General features: G+C 44.6%; 1 pseudogene; it reads left to right on the forward strand.

The window, feature by feature from the left end:
- The window catches only part of LOC135561642 (parkin coregulated gene protein-like), a 325,154-nt pseudogene that overhangs the window by 136,257 nt on the left and 173,443 nt on the right, over window positions 1-15,454 (forward strand).

Here is a 15,454-nt window from a genome sequence, read left to right on the forward strand (position 1 = left end):
GATGGCCTTCGTGCCCTAACAGATGGCCTTGATGCTCTAATAGATGGCCTTGGTGCCCTAACAAATGGCCTTGGTGCCCTAGTAGATGGCCTTGGTGCCCTAACAGATGGCCTTGGTGCCCTAGTAGATGGCCTTGGTGCCCTAGTAAATGGCCTTGGTGCCCTAGTAGATGGCCTTGGTGCCCTAACAGATGGCCTTGGTGCCCTAACAGATGGCCTTGGTGCCCTAGTAGATGGCCTTGTGTCTCAGATTGTTCACAGCTTTGTGGAAGTTTCCTGTGGTGCTGATGTTTAGGCCGAAGTAGATATTTTTTTTTTCTGTGCTGTAGGGCAATGCTGTCTAGATGGAATTTATATTTGTGGTCCTGGCAACTAGACCATTTTTGGAACACCATTATTTTTTTCTTACTGACATTCACCTTCAGGGCCCAAGTCTGACAGAATCTGTGCAGAAGATCTAGGTGCTGCTGTAGGCCCTCCTTGGTTGGTGACAGAAGCACCAGATCATCTGTAAACAATAAACATTCTAGTGGGGTGAGGCCAGGTGTTGCAGACTGTTCTAGTGCCCCCTCTCTCCTTTCAACCTTCTGTCTTAGCATGTTCTCCATCTCTCAGAGTGTTATGGCTGCAGCTCTGGCCTAGCGCTGTCTCAGTGCCGAGGCACCCTGGTACGCACGCACGCACGCACGCACGCACGCACGCACGCACGCACGCACGCACGCACGCACGCACACACACACACACACACACACACACACACACACACACACACACACACACACACACACACACACACACACACACACACACACACACACACACAGCCCTAATATGGGCTTTATATAGTATAGGAGCTTCAGCTTTTCAATTACGACGGCTAATGATAAGTAACCATAACAACCCAGTCTGGCTTTAGTCCTGTGCATGCCTTATGGGACCACTATGTACAAAAACATTGCTATGTACACTATTACTGTGTATACTATGGTATTACTATGTATACTATGGACACATCAAAGACATTGTGGTGTGTGTGTGTGTGTGTGTGTGTGTGTGTGTGTGTGTGCGCGCGCCCCACTGTCAATGGGTTTGATTTGGTTCATTAGAATCCCCATTAGCTTTTGCCGAAGCAGCAGCTATTCTTCCTGTTGGTCCACACAAAAACATAAAAACACGATAAGCAACGAAACACGGATACACTGATAGAACAGTCACACCAATAAAAAATACAATGATATACATACAATACAACTAAATAACAATGTTTGAAGATTGTGTGTTAGTGTGTCTGTGTGTGCGTGTATTTGTGTGAATCATTTCACAGTCCCTATTGTGCCATGACATGTCATTTTACTGTTTGCATGAGTAATTGGAGATGAGAGTTCCATGCGATCATAAACTGTGTGTTGCAGGGAAATTGTTTTGGACTTGAGGTCTGTGAAGAGACCCCTGGTGGCATGCCTTGTGGGTGTCTGTGTCACGCCCTGACCTTAGAGATCCTTTAAATTCTCTATTTGGTAGGTCAGGGTGTGACTAGGGTGGGAAATCTATGTTTATATTTCTTTGTTGGTCGAGTATGGTTCCCAATCAGAGGCAGCTGTCTATCGTTGTCTCTGATTGGGGATCATACTTAGGCAGCCCTTTTTCCCACCTTCTGTTGTGGGATCTTGTCTTTGGTTGTTGCATGTGTTTGCACTCCTAGCTTCACGATACAGATATGAGGTAGTCATTCAAAAATCATGTTGAACACTATTATTGCAAACAGAGTGATTCCATGCAACTTATTATGTGACTTGTTAAGCACATTTTTACTCCTGAACTGTTTTAGGCTTGCCACAACAAAGGGGTTGAATACTTACTGACTCAAGACATTTCAGCTTTTCATTTTTAATTAATTTGTAAAATAATTCAATTTTGACATTATTGGGTATTGTGTGTTGGCCAGTGACAGAAAATTAAAATGTAATCCATTTTAAATTCAGGCTGTAACACAACAACATGTGGAAAAAGGGATGTGAATACTTTCTGAAGGCATTGCACATGGAACACAGTTCTCTCCCTCCCCTAGAGACGTCCTGTCTAACCACAGGAACGCATGGACAAACGCACACACACACACACACACAACTCGATCCATGTTCTCTACCTAGAGGAAAATAATGATGTGGCCAACAGCAATTACCACAGGAACATGCTGAGCTTTGGTCTACCCCACCTTCTATGCACGTCTACCACCCAACATACACGCATGCACACAAACAGACAGACAGAGAGACAGACAGACAGACAGACAGACAGAGAGACAGACAGACAGACAGACAGACAGACCCTCTCTGCCCTGTGTCATTAGAGCGCTGGCCCATAGTTAGCTTACGGGTAGTGAGCTATATAGTTAGCTTACGGGTAGTAAGCTATATAGTTAGCTTACGGGTAGTGAGCTATATAGTTAGCTTATGGGTAGTGAGCTATATAGTTAGCTTACGGGTAGTGAGCTATATAGTTAGCATACGGGTAGTGAGCTATATAGTTAGCTTACGGGTAGTGAGCTATATAGTTAGCATACGGGTAGTGAGCTATATAGTTAGCTTACGGGTAGTGAGCTATATAGTTAGCTTATGGGTAGTGAGCTATATAGTTAGCTTATGGGTAGTGAGCTATATAGTTAGCTTACTGGTAGTGAGCTATATAGTTAGCTTACGGATAGTGAGCTATATAGTTAGCTTACGGGTAGTGAGCTATATAGTTAGCTTACGGGTAGTGGGCTATATAGTTAGCTTACGGGTAGTGAGCTATATAGTTAGCATACGGGTAGTGAGCTATATAGTTAGCTTACGGGTAGTGAGCTATATAGTTAGCTTACGGGTAGTAAGCTATATAGTTAGCTTACGGGTAGTAAGCTATATAGTTAGCATACGGGTAGTGAGCTATATAGTTAGCATACGGGTAGTGAGCTATATAGTTAGCTTACAGGTAGTGAGCTATATAGTTAGCTTACAGGTAGTGAGCTATATAGTTAGCATACGGGTAGTGAGCTATATAGTTAGCTTACGGGTAGTGAGCTATATAGTTAGCTTACGGGTAGTGAGCTATATAGTTAGCTTACAGGTAGTGAGCTATATAGTTAGCTTATAGGTAGTGAGCTATATAGTTAGCTTATGGGTAGTGAGCTATATAGTTAGCTATATAGTTATATAGTGGCTGGATTGGCAGCCAACCCGTTCAGATAAAGAGAAATCATGCTGCTTTTAAATGGCTAGCCAATCCAATTCCATTGAAAAAGCTTCAAAAAGCTTTATTGTCTATCATCTAATGTATATAATAATACAGACATCTGCCCTCTGGTTCTTCTAGTTTCTGGCTGGAGGCCGGAGCATAGAAGTAGACTTCATCACCCACACATTGACTTGAATGGGGATAACCTGTTCTATGAGTTCTGTTTCTATGGGGTTTCTCAGGGCGTGCACGAAATGGCACACTATTCCCTGTGTGTATGTATAACATTTAGATGCGGACACACACACACACACACACACACACACACACACACACACACACACACACACATATACACACACACACACACACACACACGGACCCGAGAAAGACTAGCTGTCACCGTTGGGGATCCTAATAAAAATATATCTGTTTTTGAATGCCCTGGGTCCTGGTCAAAATGAATGCACTAGCCTACCTAGTGAATAAGGTGGCATTTCAGATGCAGCCTCTGTCAGGTTCTTTAATGAGGAAGCCTCTGCTAACTGCTTAGCTGCTGTGTCTCTGCCTCTCTCCACGCTGACCAGAGGAGACATGCAGGGCGTATCTTACACTTCCATCTCATCGACTCAGAGCTCCGTAGAAAAAAACTCTGAAGGCACCCAAAGACAAACGAACCTGAACAGCCCCGATCGATCAGAGAGGATGTGAGTATTACCAGTCAGCCGCAGCCTCTGTTGAGTAAGATTCTCACGGGTGTGCGTGTCTGGGTTGGGAGGGGGTGGTCTGTGTCTGTGTGTGTGTGTGGGGGGGGGGTGGTGTGTGTGTGTGTGTGTGTGTGTGTGGGAGGGGAGGGGAGGGGGTGGTCTGTGTGTGTGTGTGTGGGGGGTCTGTGTGTGTGTGTGTTGGTGTGTGCATGTGTGTGGTAGCCTAGCGGTTATTAGGTTTGGCCACGTAACCGAAAGGTTGCTGGTTCGAATCCCCAAGCTGACTAGGTGAAATCTGTCGATGTGCCTTTGAACAAGGTACTTAACCCTAATTGCTCCTGTAAGTCATTCTGGACTAAGAGTGTCTGCTAAATGACACAAATGTGTGTGTGTGTGTGTGTGTGTAATTCTGTAGTTCAAGTTTGAAGTACTGTGTTCTACAATGGGATCTTTACCCCTCTCTGAGCTGTTATCATCTTTTCATTTTTATTGTTACACTACCCTTATCACTGATCTCAGAACAGGTTTCATAGCTATAATTCTAAATCGCCTTGACTTGTATGCCATATTATATTACCTAAATATTTTCTTCATATTGAGGCTACCAGTTGCCCACAAAGGTGCATATTTTAAGCAGACACTTTTTTTATAACAAGAAAATGTAATCAGATATCATTCTGTTCTCTAACCCAGGGGTTCTCAAACTCAGGCATTGGGGAACATGTCATCAGATATCATTCTGTTCTCTAACCCAGGGGTTCTCAAACTCAGGCATTGGGGAACATGTCATCAGATATCATTCTGTTCTCTAACCCAGGGGTTCTCAAACTCAGGCATTGGGGAACATGTCATCAGATATCATTCTGTTCTCTAACCCAGGGGTTCTCAAACTCAGGCATTGGGGAACATGTCATCAGATATCATTCTGTTCTCTAACCCAGGGTTCTCAAACTCAGGCATTGGGGAACATGTCATCAGATATCATTCTGTTCTCTAACCCAGGGGTTCTCAAACTCAGGCATTGGGGAACATGTCATCAGATATCATTCTGTTCTCTAACCCAGGGTTCTCAAACTCAGGCATTGGGGGGGAACATGTCATCAGATATCATTCTGTTCTCTAACCCAGGGGTTCTCAAACTCAGGCATTGGGGAACATGTAATCAGATATCATTCTGTTCTCTAACCCAGGGGTTCTCAAACTCAGGCATTGGGGAACATGTCATCAGATATCATTCTGTTCTCTAACCCAGGGGTTCTCAAACTCAGGCATTGGGGAACATGTCATCAGATATCATTCTGTTCTCTAACCCAGGGGTTCTCAAACTCAGGCATTGGGGAACATGTAATCAGATATCATTCTGTTCTCTAACCCAGGGGTTCTCAAACTCAGGCATTGGGGAACATGTAATCAGATATCATTCTGTTCTCTAACCCAGGGGTTCTCAAACTCAGGCATTGGGGAACATGTAATCAGATATCATTCTGTTCTCTAACCCTGGGGTTCTCAAACTCAGGCATTGGGGAACATGTCATCAGATATCATTCTGTTCTCTAACCCAGGGGTTCTCAAACTCAGGCATTGGGGAACATGTCATCAGATATCATTCTGTTCTCTAACCCAGGGGTTCTCAAACTCAGGCATTGGGGAACATGTCATCAGATATCATTCTGTTCTCTAACCCAGGGGTTCTCAAACTCATGAACTGAACATGAACTGAACATGAACTGAACATGAACTGTTCATGAAACAAACTGTTCACATCCTTCTTGTTTGGCGCAGAGAAAATACACATTTTCTTGCAATTCTATACATTTTGTTATGTCTAATGTGTATTCATGTGATATCTAAGTGACTCAAATATTATAACAATCTAATGGCAAAATAACCGAGATAAAAAAGTTTATTTATATAGCCCTTTGTACATTAGCTGATATCTCAGTGCTGTACAGAAACCCAGCCTAAAACCCCAAACAGCAAGCAATGCAGGTGTAGAAACACGGTGGCTAGGAAAAACTCCCTAGAAAGGCCAAAATCTAGGAAGAAACCTAGAGAGGAACGAGGCTATGAGGGGTGGCCAGTCCTCTTCTGGCTGTGCCGGGTGGAGATTATAACAGAACATGGCCAAGATTTTCAAATGTTCATAAATTACCAGCATGGTCAAATAATAATAATCACAGTAGTTGTCGAGGGTGCAGCAAGTCAGCACCTCAGGAGTAAATGTCAGTGGGCTTTTTTTTAAGAGTATCTCTACCGCTCCTGCTGTCTCTAGAGAGTTGAAAATAGCAGGTCTGAGACAGTAGCACGTCCGGTGAACAGGTCAGGATTCCATAGCCGCAGGCAGAACAGTTGAAACTGGAGCAGCAGCACGGCCAGGTGGACTGGGGACAGCAAGGAGTCATCATGTCAGGTAGTCCTGAGACATGGTCCTAGGGCTCATGAGAGAGAAAGAGAGAATTAGAGAGAGCATACTTAAATTCACACAGGACACTGGATAAGACAGGAGAAGTACTCCAGATATAACAAACTGACCCTAGCCCCCGACACAAACTGCAGCATAAATACTGGAGGCTGAGACAGGAGGGGTCAGGAGACACTGTGGCCCCATCCGATGATACCCCCGGACAGGGCCAAACAGGAAGGATATAACCCCACCCACTTTGCCAAAGCACAGCCCCCACACCACTAGAGGGATATCTTCAACCACCAACTTACCATCCTGAGACAAGGCCGAGTATGGCCCACAAAGATCTCCGCCACGGCACAACCCAAGGGGGAGGCGCCAACCCAGACAGGAAGATCACGTCAGTGACTCAACCCACTCAAGTGACGCACCCCTCCTGGGGACGGCATGAAAGAGTACCAGTAAGCCAGTGACTCAGCCCCTGTAATAGGGTTAGAGGCAGAGAATCCCAGTGGAAAGAGGGGATGAAGGAGGCATGAAGGATCTAGCTATGGTGGTAATTTGTGTCATTTCTGACTACAGAGGTACTGCTTGTCCATGTGCTAGCTAACAGCAACAAGCCCAGACGAGCTAGTGATTAGCTGGTGGTTGCATAGTAACACGGTCCTGGGGCCACCCTGGTTGCACTTTACCCCCTGCACTAAACAGCTGATTCAAATCATCAAAACTTCACGATGAGTTGGTTATTTGAATCAGCTGTGTAGTGCTAGGGGGAAAAACTAACCGATCCAACCAGGGGGCCCCAGGACCCAGTTTGGGAAACCTCAGCGATGGCAAGAGGAAAACTGATGAATCTCTACCTCATTTCAAAGTTGTACCTTGTGCATTCTACTATTTAAAATTTGAAGAGTAAGTTGAAAGCCGGACTGATAAATAAACTGCCGACACAGTTTGGGAACCACTGTTCTTACTCACTGACTGACATTACATTGTCTACTGTAACCTATTATGTCCAAATCTCTTCTGAATGCAGCTTGTAGCATGTTCTCTGTTCCTGTGTGGCTCGTTCTGCCACAGGCAGGTTGTAGTTATCCATGCTGTGTCTGTGAGTGTCATCTCGCCACTCCCACTCTCTCCCGGTGCATTTTTGCTTTTGTTCTCATCTCTCCGCCCGCCCGCCTGCCTGACTCACAATGATGATCTTGACCAAGCCAGAAAAGGTCAAGGTTAGCCAGCAAATTGCCTCAAAGCAATCAGCTCAGTCTCTGTGCTAACACACACTGTGTGCTCTCTCTGTCTCTCTCCTTCTCTCTGTCTCTCTCCTTCTCTCCGTCTCCCTCCGTCTCCCTCCGTCTCTCTCTCTCTCTGTCTCTCTGTCTCTCTGTCTCTCTCTGTCTCTCTCCTTCTCTCTGTCTCTCTCCTTCTCTCCGTCTCCCTCCGTCTCTCTCTCTCTCTCTCTGTCTCTCTCTGTCTCTCTCCTTCTCTCCGTCTCCCTCCGTCTCTCTCTCTCTGTCTCTCTCCTTCTCTCTGTCTCTCTCCTTCTCTCTGTCTCTCTCCTTCTCTCCGTCTCCCTCCGTCTCTCTCTCTCTCTCTGTCTCTCTCCTTCTCTCTGTTTTCCCATGAAACTTGTGTCAGGGGGTCCACTTGCTTTGAAGCATCTAACGGGGGGAAAGAGGCCTAGGACATCAAAGTCACCCTGGTCCGCGTGGCAGTGACATTTTGATGGCAGCGTTACCCAGTGGGGTGTAGGAGGGATGGGGCGATGGGGTTCAGCTGTTCTTTAAGACTCCTGGCTGCTCCAGGGTTGGGCAGTGTTTGCCTCTTCTCTACACAGGATTGGCTTTCATGACATGAAAGAGGTTTGCCCCTTCCCCTCGGCCAACAATAGTCACCACACTGCTCTGGAGTTCATACAATCTAATAGAACAACACGACATTCTGTTGACACACACACACACACACACACACACACACACACGTAGTCGCGGGTGCGAACGTACACACACACAGTGTGTGAGAGGAGAGACGGGTGGCCTTGTCACCTGACCTTTTCTGTGAAGTTTGGCGTGACCATGACTGCTCTCTGAATTCATCATAACACGAGTCGTGTTGCTCTGCCTACTGTAATACACTGTAACAAACTCAATACCAACGCACATAATCCAGACAGGTTCAGTAGCTGAATGGACCTCTTTATATTGTCCCCATTTGTGTAGCTGTTTTGTGGGAGGGTAGGCCTAAACAGTGTCACAAACAGGTGTTAATGTGTTGGCCCACAGGATACTAGATGTCGGGGAGTCATGATGTCCCCAACAGCTGTCCTCCTGTCTTCATCTGGGGCTGATATGATAACCACCTTTTAAAGCCAGGCCTGGTGAGAAAAGGCTTGGCCCTGGATATTGTGTGAATCCGAGGATAATCAAAGAGAAAGAGCTGAAGATGAGGACAGACTATGACTGGTTTCTATCACAATGTAGAGGATGAACAAGGGGAGATCCTCATGCATTGTCTCACTAATATTCAGTCCCTAGTGACCATGTAATCGTGCATGTGTATGTTTATGTCTATTCCCCAGGTGCAGATGGAGAAACTTGACTACCACCTTTACCTGTCTCTGTTCTTCGCGACGGGCTGTGTGAGACGGTGCCCCCCATACGACATCTTCACCCGCCTGGAGGTCCACGACATGCTGGAGCACGGAGGCACCAAGATCCTGCCAGTCATCCCCCAACTCATCATCTCCATCAAGAGTGAGTAGTCACACGTTATAGAAAAATCACAAAAACACTTCCACAACTTTGTCAGAGCACAAACACAACGATCAATGTAACCACAACACTCTCGTCATCGCTATCAAGAGTGAGTAGTCACACGTTATAGAAACGTCACAGGAACAGTGTAACAATTTCATCAGAACACAAACACCACTCTTTAACACAAACACAACACTCTCACAACCTATCTAGACCAAATCTCCTATAACAAGGTTATGAAGAGATTATTTTCTAATGTGTCGCCAGTAGTGGTTAACCAATCGCCGTAAACCACAAGCCAGAAAGGTTTGGCTTGACAATGGACAAATCCCCAGTGTACTATTCAAATCTAATTGTATTTGTCACATGTTTGTAAACAACAGGTGTGGACTAACAGTGAAATTCTTACTTACGGGTCCTTCCCAACAACGCAGAGAGAAATCAAATAGAGAAATAATAGAAAAGTAAAACATGTAAAAAATAGTATTAATAGATACACAACGATTAACGGTAACTTGTCAATATACAAGGGGTACCAGCACAGAGTCGATGTGCAGGGGACAAATTAATTGAGGTAGACATGTACATATAACTAGGAATACAGTGACAGATAGTAAACAGTGGCAGCATCAGCAAAGGTCAATGCAGATAGTCTGGGTAGTTATTGTTTAACTCTTTAATTAACACACTATTATCAGTCTTATGGCTTGGGGACAGAAGCTGTTCAAGGTCCTTCTGGACCAAGGAGGAGAGTGATGGAGTGCTGCATCAGATGACCTGGCCTCCACAATCACCTGACCTCAACCCAATTGAGATGGTTTTGGATTATTTGGACTGCCGTTGAAAGAAAAGCAGCCAACAAGTGCTCAGCATATGTGGGAACTCCTTCAAGACTGTGGGAAAAGCATTCCAGGTGAAGCCGGTTGAGAGAATGCCAAGAGTCTGCAAAGCTGTCATCATGGCAATGGATGCTTATTTTGAAGAATCTCAAATATAAAATATATTTTGTTTTAACACTTTTTTGGTTACTAAATGATTCCATATTTTTATTTTTTATTTAACTAGTCAGCTAACCCTCCTGTCGTGTTCTTTTCAAGTTAATTAATTCTGTGTTCCCGGTCCAAAATGACAGCCCCATTATAGCTGCTTAGAAATCCATAATAATACATATATTATCACCTAATGTTGTGTTACATCTTTTTATCAATTTAAGTTCTTGTGAACATCACAAGTTTTGAACTTCTATTTGCTATTTATGGCCTGTAGACCTCATTGACCTGAGCTCATACAACTCGTTTTTGAGAAATAAAAAATGCATAATGTATTTAGATTATAACAAATACTTAGATGAAACATATTGTGCTTTTGATCATAATCTACTTTGTGTCAAAGTTTAACAAGGACTCAAAGTTTAACAAGGTATCTCTCCTCCTCACTAGTGTCATGATCAAAGATATGATCAACAGCTTCACATACAGTATATTGTTTGGTCATTGTGCTGCCACAGAATGAATTGTGAGAAAAGCCTCAAAAAAGCTTTATATACCAGAGCTGCAAGAAAAGTTCTATATATTATTGAAACAATGTTGTGACTGTTTGTGAGAATGCCAACAGGTATGGTTTCCATGGGGGAAAGATTATATTGGGGAAAAGTTCCCGTGGGGGTTGCCATGGAAGCCAAGAAGGGGAGTGTGTGTGCTCAAACACACATGCATGTGGGGGTCTGGGAGAGGAAGTGTGTCCATCTGATGAATGGGCATGTGCCTGAACTCAATTTCATACAGTAAGTGTAGTCTCACCTATTAATTTCTAATGACAGGTCATTTTTGACCCGAGAACACCACAGGTGTACAAAAGTGAAATAAAACACCCCAAATTTGATGAAAATCATCCAAAATGTATTTTGTGTGTTCAGATGCCCTGTGTGGACAAAGTAATGGAACCTTACGACAATCAGATTAAATAAACTACATTTTTCAGAGAGAATACTTGTAAATCAGTCCAATTTGACCACAACACAGCAGGAGGGTTAAGAAAAAGTTCTTATTTACAACAATATCCTACCAAACCCTCCCTTAACCCGGACAACACTGAGCCAGTCATGCGCGGCCCCAGATCACAGACAATTGTCATACAGCCTGGGATTGAACCAGGGTCTGTAGTGACACCTCTTAGACCACTGCGCCACTCAGGAGTTTGTTATTTAGAAAGTTTTGATGTCTTCTATTATTCTACAATGTAGAAAATAGTAAAAATAAAGAAAAACCTTTGAATGAGTACATGCGTCCAAACTTTTGACTGGTACTGTGTGTGTGTGTTTCAGCTCTGGAAGAGAAACTCTCAACTCTACATTGGGTGAATGTGAGTACAATCTTTTCTGTGATTTATCTTCATTGTGAATTGTTTGGGGGGGGGGAATGTGGCTGTTAAGAGGATTGGGGCTGAGCAAGGTTGTTGCTGGTACGAATTCCTGTGCCGACTAGGTGAAATCTGCCGATGTGCCCTTGAGCAGGGCACTTAACCCCAATTGCTCCTGTAAGTCGTTCTGGGTGAGAGCGTCTGCTAAATAAAAATAGGGCATTCTGGACCAAAAAGTGCATTTCTGACCCTGCACACACACACACACACACACACACACACACACACACACACACACACACACACACACACACACACACACACACACACTGAGAGGCTTTGTTTTTTGCTGGAGCCAACTGACTGCCAGTTGTAAAGTGAGTGTTTTTAAAGTGGGGCAGTGAGTGATTTCGACCAGTTGGCCGTGTGTGTGTGTGTGTGTGTGTGTGTGTGTGTGTGTGTGTGTGTGTGTGTGTGTGTGTGTGTGCTCAGTGTTCCAGCGCCTGCTGAGTCAGGAGGGTGAAACGGGCAACATGAGGCAGGGCCGCTGGAGACATGCTGACAGACTGACCCCGGCAATAGACTAAACACACACTCACTGCTTACTGATTAGCAACAGAGGACAGCATAGAGCATGACCCAGTTCACATCATAAGAAAAAAGGCTTCCAAAACTTTTTGTAGAAAGGGTTCTACATGGAACCCAAAATAGTTCTACCTGGAACCAAAAGGGGATATGTAATGGGTTCTCCTATGGGGAAAGCCAAATAACCCTTTAAGGTTTTCGATATCAGTGTGGGATGCTTGAGCATGTGTGTTTTGTTTTTGTTGTTTACTTGGCCATTACATTGTTTCTACTCCAAATCGTATAGTTTGTTTAAAGCGGCAATCAGCAGTTGAAACAATAAAAGTGATCACCCACCCCTGTCTTGGGTAAAAAGCTGGGGGATTTGGAAATGTAACCACCCTCAAATGAATAGACAGAGCTATGGATGCAAGGACTGGCCATCCATGATATCAAAATGATAGTTTTAACTAAACTGCCCATACTAGAAGGTTATACACTCACTTCACTGGCCACACACACACACACACACACACACACACACACACACACACACACACACACACACACACACACACACACACACACACGTGTACACACACACACACACACACGTGTACGCGCACACACACACACACACACACACACACACACACACACACACACACACACACACACACACACACACACACACATACACACACACACACACACGTGTACGCACACACACACACACACAACACACACACACACACACTAACACACACACACACACACACACACACACACACACACACACACACACACGCGTGTACGCACACACACACACACACACACTAACACACACACACACACACACACACATGTCTCTGTTTGCAGATGAATTACTTTCTACTGGAACTCCAAGGAAGGAGGGAAAAGGAAAAATAATATGTGCAGAACGTTTTGTCTGACTGACTTCAGTGCAGAAGCCTCCATCTGGCTGGTGGGTTGTTATATGGCGAACGGCTGAATCATGCTGTTGGACTGTGAATTTTGATGATGATGACTCCAGGTCACCCGGTGAGAATACGCAATGCGCAGGGCCGTCGGAATAGTCCGTTACTCTGAAACTGAACTCAGGTCAGTGTGGAGTGAGCTCACTTCTTTGCATCCTCGTCACAGAGTTGACATTAGGCTAGAATGATGTAGACTCTATTCTAGAATGATTGAGAAAAGTTAGCGGCATTGTAGAGAATTTTTAGGTGGTGATTTTGAAACCTTGAAAGATGTAGGCAGAAGGCTGCAATAACAAAAGTATACAGGTGATGTTTTTGAGCACGTTGAGCCCAGAGTGTCCGTAAAAGAATAACCCACAGATACTTTTACATTTAACAACTTAAACATCACTCCAACATTACCTTCATGACTTTAGACGAGAACAAAATCATTATAATGATATGCCGTACTTTCTTACACCTCTTAGATAAAATCCTTCCGAAAGGGTTCCTCGGCTGTCCCCGTAGGAGAACCCTTTTTGGTTCCATGTAGAACCAGAAATAGTTATTTAAAGGTTACTCCTATTGAGAGAAGAACCCTTTTGGGTTCTAGAGAGCAAAAATAATATTATAAGCATGTACTCTCTTTAAAGAAGGCTGAAAATTCCCAGACACATCTCCACGAAAATTAAACTTTCATTACAAAAAGAGATCCCCGACTCAGGCAAGATACAATTTGAAAAGTATAATTATCTCACAACAAACACGATTGACTAAACTCCCCAATGTCCACCCGCGTGTGACATTTGGAAGAGATGAGAAAACAAGGTCGAGTTTTATTTTGGGGGAACAGAATGTCTAATAGAAGTGGCTTGAATAGATGGTTACTTTATTCATATCCGATGTGACAAGGATTATACCAAACGTTAATATATCCTACTCTGACACTCTCTGCTTCACTTTTTGCGAAAGGCGTAAAGCTTGAATGAATAATCGAACAGTCCCACGGTACAAATGTCACAGCTAGGGTAAATTGTTTGCGCTCGTGGTAATTAGAATTTAATTGTTTGTTATGTGCATTTGAAATCCATGTCGGTCCACATTCTACCTTATCACTGAAATGGCAGATAGCTCTCCCATTGTGTGAGGAAACAGGAGAGAGATGTCCTTCCCTGTCGGTCCACATTCTACCTTATCACTGAGATGGCAGATAGCTCTCCCATTGTGTGAGGAAACAGGAGAGAGATGTCCTTCCCTGTCGGTCCACATTCTACCTTATCACTGTGATGGCAGATAGCTCTCCCATTGTGTGAGGAAACAGGAGAGAGATGTCCTTCCCTGTCGGTCCACATTCTACCTTATCACTGTGATGGCAGATAGCTCTCCCATTGTGTGAGGAAACAGGAGAGAGATGTCCTTCCCTGTCGGTCCACATTCTACCTTATCACTGTGATGGCAGATAGCTCTCCCATTGTGTGAGGAAACAGGAGAGCGATGTCCTTCCCTGTCGGTCCACATTCTACCTTACCACTGAGATGGCAGATAGCTCTCCCATTGTGTGAGGAAACAGGAGAGCGATGTCCTTCCCTGTCGGTCCACATTCTACCTTATCACTGTGATGGCAGATAGCTCTCCCATTGTGTGAGAAAACAGGAGAGAGATGTCCTTCCCTGTCGGTCCACATTCTACCTTATCACTGTGATGGCAGATAGCTCTCCCATTGTGTGAGGAAACAAGAGAGAGATGTCCTTCCCTGTCGGTCCACATTCTACCTTATCACTGAGATGGCAGATAGCTCTCCCATTGTGTGAGGAAACAGGAGAGAGATGTCCTTCCCTGTCAGTCCACATTCTACCTTATCACTGAGATGGCAGATAGCTCTCCCATTGTGTGAGGAAACAGGAGAGAGATGTCCTTCCCTGTCGGTCCACATTCTACCTTATCACTGTGATGGCAGATAGCTCTCCCATTGTGTGAGGAAACAGGAGAGAGATGTCCTTCCCTGTCGGTCCACATTCTACCTTATCACTGAGATGGCAGATAGCTCTCCCATTGTGTGAGGAAACAGGTGAGAGATGTCCTTCCCTGTCGGTCCACATTCTACCTTATCACTGTGATGGCAGATAGCTCTCCCATTGTGTGAGGAAACAGGAGAGCGATGTCCTTCCCTGTCGGTCCACATTCTACCTTAACCACTGAGATGGCAGATAGCTCTCCCATTGTGTGAGGAAACAAGAGAGAGATGTCCTACAATGGATACACTCATTCAGCATTGTCTGTAGCACTAATACACACAGTTACGCAGTCACACACACACCCGTGCTCATACACACACACACACACACACACCCGTGCTCATACACACACACACACACCCATGCTCATACACACACACACACACACACACACACACACACACACACACACACACACACACACACACACACACCGTGCTCATACACACACACACACACACACA

Source organism: Oncorhynchus nerka, linkage group LG18 (genome assembly GCF_034236695.1).
Source record: "Oncorhynchus nerka isolate Pitt River linkage group LG18, Oner_Uvic_2.0, whole genome shotgun sequence".
NCBI classification, from domain to species: domain Eukaryota; kingdom Metazoa; phylum Chordata; class Actinopteri; order Salmoniformes; family Salmonidae; genus Oncorhynchus; species Oncorhynchus nerka.